We start from the raw sequence: 3363 nt of genomic DNA, 5'->3' as shown, positions 1-3363 counted from the left end.
TTCTCCATCCCAGCTCACGAGCAGTGGGGCTGTGGGCAGGCGGAGGCGAGGGGCAGGAAGAGGACCCAGACGAGCGGCGCCAGAGGTTCCTTGAACGGAACCGTGCAGCAGCGTCTCGCTGTCGGCAGAAGAGGAAGGTCTGGGTTGTCGTCCCTGGAGAAGAAAGCTGAGGAGTTGGGGCACATGAATGTCCAGCTGCAGGTGGAGTGGTATCGCAGGGCACAGGAATCCCTCCCTCCCTTCATCCCTTCCTCCCTCATCCTTCTCTCCTGCATCCCTCCCTGCATCTCTCCTTCCTTCCATCCAACCCTCCCTTGTCCTTTTCTCCCTCCTGCCTCCTTCAGGTCTCCCTCCACCCTTCCCTCCCACTGAGCTCCCATCCTCCCTCCATCTCCAACTTTTGAGCGGTTCTGTCTCTCAGGATCCACCTTACCTCACCATAGCCCCCTCCCATCATCAGTCCCCACCCCTCTCCCCACCCACTATCGAAACCTGAAGGAAATGTCCCTGGGAGGGAGGGAGCCTCATGGGGTGGAAGAAAGCTGAGGGACGGAAAAACGCAGCGAAGGATGGAGGCTGGGTGTCCTTGGTGGGGAGGGGGATGTGGGGGAGGGGGGATGTGGGGAGGGGGATGTGGGGAGGGGGATGTGGGGAGGGGTCCATGGTGGGGCCCTGGGGGTGTCAGAGAGGAGCACTGAAACTCCCATGTCTGTCCCCATGTTAGAATGAGGTCCGGCTGCTTCGGAGCGAGGTGGCTCAGCTGAAGCAGTTGCTGCTGGCTCACAGAGACTGTCCCGTCACCACCATCCAGAAACGGACCCAGGACTTCATTGGTAACAGTCCGTTCTGAGGGTCATGGGGGGGGAGCGGCATGGAGGGTGAGGGTCTGGGGGGGCGACCAGGAGGGGGTTCGGGGGGAGGAGGTGGCTGGTATTGGGGAAGGGGCAACTAGGAGAAGAGGGGTCCAGGAGAGGGAGGGGGCAGCCAGAAAAGGGGGGGGGGGTGGGAGAGGAGGGGGGGTCCAGGATGGAAGAGAGTATGAGATGGGAGAGGGGGTTTGCGAGGGGAGGGGTGTCCGGCAGGAGAGTATGGAATCGGAGTGTCATCCTCGATTAGAGGACTGTCCGGCTGTGATGTTACGGATGAGAGTCAGGAGGTATTGGGATTGCTGTGACCTGTACTCACCTGGACCTTTTTCTCCCCCCCAACCCCCCCCCCCCCACCCCACCCCGGCCAACACCCGGCTCAGACAACAGTCCTCAGGAGATGTGTGACCCCTGAGTGACCCCGTCGGGGTGATCCAACGACCCAGCGGAGGGGGCAGGTCAACTGCTGAAACCCTGGCCAGTTCGGCCCTGGCACAGATGGCGGCTGCACCTCCCCACCCACACATCAGGTCTCCTCACTCTCACTTGGCAGACAGATGATCGTGGGTTGGGAGAGAGTTCCTGGGACTGCCACTCCCCGGATGGGAGTGGATAGTGAAAGAGGGGGAACTCCTGCCCCTTCTCCTCCTCCTCCGGCAGGGCCAGAGAGGGAGGGCCCCAGCACACTTCCCTCCCAGGCCCATCGATGTCTCCCCTCCCACCACACAGGGGCTGGTGGACTGCAGGAGGCCAAATCTTCATCTGGGAGTTCCCAGGATCACATCTGGGCTCCTGCTCCCTCCAATCTCGCCATCCTTCCCAATGTACCTCTCCTTCCTCCATCCCTCCCTCCATTTCTCCCTATATACCTCTCTGCCTCAGGTCCCTCCCTCTGTTTGTACCTCCTTCATACCTCCCTTTGTATCTCCATCCCTCATCTCTCCCAAACCTCAATCCAGTCCTTCCTCCTCTCCCTCCATCACACCTCCCTCTATCCAGTACCCTTGTCTCAATCCCACCCATTGTTCTCCCTCTTTCCCATCCTTACCCATCCCACCCATCCACCAGTCTCTACCTCTAACTCTGGACTGCCATCCATTCTCTATTTTCTGTCTTCCTCCCATTCCCCCTCCCTCTGGTGTACCTATCTGTCTTTGCCCTTCCCCTCCCAAAGACAGGAGGCTCAACTTTCCTCCTTTACCAATTTAAGAGTGAACTTCACTCTCTGTCTGACGCTGGGAGTGTGTGAAGGGACGGTGAGGAGGGAAATTCACTCTGTGTCTGACCCTGGGAGTGTGTGATGGGACGGTGCAGAGAGAGCTTCACTCTTTGTCTAACCCTAGGAGTGTGTGATGTGAAGGTGTGGAGGGAGCTTCACTCCGTGTCTGATCCCAGGAGTGTGTGATGGGACGTTGTGGAGGGAGCTTCACTATTTGTCTGACCCTGAGAGTGTGTGATGTGATGGTGTGGAGGGAGCTTCACTATTTGTCTGACCCTGGGAGTGTGTGATGTGACAGTGTGGAGTGAGCTTCACTCTTGTCTCTGACCTGGGAGTGTGTGATGGACGGTATGGAGGGAGCTTCACTCTATCTGACCTCAGGGAGGGTGTGATGAGAAGCGTGTGGAGGGAGCAACTCCATTCTTTTTTTAACCATGTGACAGAATGATACGTGGATGGTGTCAGTTTGAAGTGTGTGTACACAAGGTTCCTTTTTTTTGCAGTAACCATCAATGTAACTCAATGCAAAATGAATTTATGTAAATAAGTTTGTGTAAATTTCTAATATCGAATGTTAAACATAGCTGCCTATATATATCTATATAGATATATATAGATATATATAGAAACACATAATTGTGACAAAAAGTATTCTACAAATAAACTTCACAGACTTGTTTTAAACCAGTCTGTTAAATCGTGTCATTTGAACGACGTGAAAATTATCATTGAAATGAGTTATACATTTTCTCTCAGAACTTGTGGCATCGTCCTCAGTTAACAGCTGCAGGAAGGCAGAGCAAGCGAGGGGTTTGGAGGGATAAGAAATGTGAGGGGAGGTGTGTGACAGATTATAGACATGATTTTTTGAGATAAATTGGGACTTTTTTTAGTGTCGGTCACATACAAACATTTCAAAACAGATCTCATTTAAAATACTGGAGCTCTGCTCAAGCTACATAGGCTGGCTCCGAGAGCCTTTGCAAAAACTTGAAGAGTGCCCAAGGGACTTCACTAATGGATTGTTGTTTTAAAAAGCAACAGATTAAAGAACTCGGAGGATTAGGTTCGGAGCCACAAGCTGTCTGGGTGCAGTTTGCTGTTCTAGGAGGGTCATGTGATTTTGCAAGCAGAGAGGGAGTCAAACAGGCTTTTCTCTGAGTGAGAGAGAGATCAGTTCTACAGTTCAGCAGCAGCAGCTGGACTGGAACAGGCAGCTGGGACTGGAACAGGACAAGCTGTCAAACGTGAAAAACCCCATTTGGAAGACGGGTTGTG

At 53.9% G+C, this 3363-nt stretch overlaps 1 pseudogene; it reads left to right on the top strand.

Annotated features, from left to right (window-relative positions):
- LOC138747179 (cyclic AMP-dependent transcription factor ATF-7-like) overlaps positions 1-2769 on the top strand; it is an 81714-nt pseudogene extending 78945 nt beyond the window's left edge.
- The last annotated feature ends 594 nt before the right edge of the window (positions 2770-3363 follow it).

This window comes from Narcine bancroftii, chromosome 12 (genome assembly GCF_036971445.1).
Source record: "Narcine bancroftii isolate sNarBan1 chromosome 12, sNarBan1.hap1, whole genome shotgun sequence".
In the NCBI taxonomy this organism is placed as follows: Eukaryota; Metazoa; Chordata; class Chondrichthyes; order Torpediniformes; family Narcinidae; genus Narcine; species Narcine bancroftii.
The sequence above is the reverse complement of the archived record's forward strand: the minus strand, read 5'-3'. Positions and strand labels throughout refer to the sequence as shown.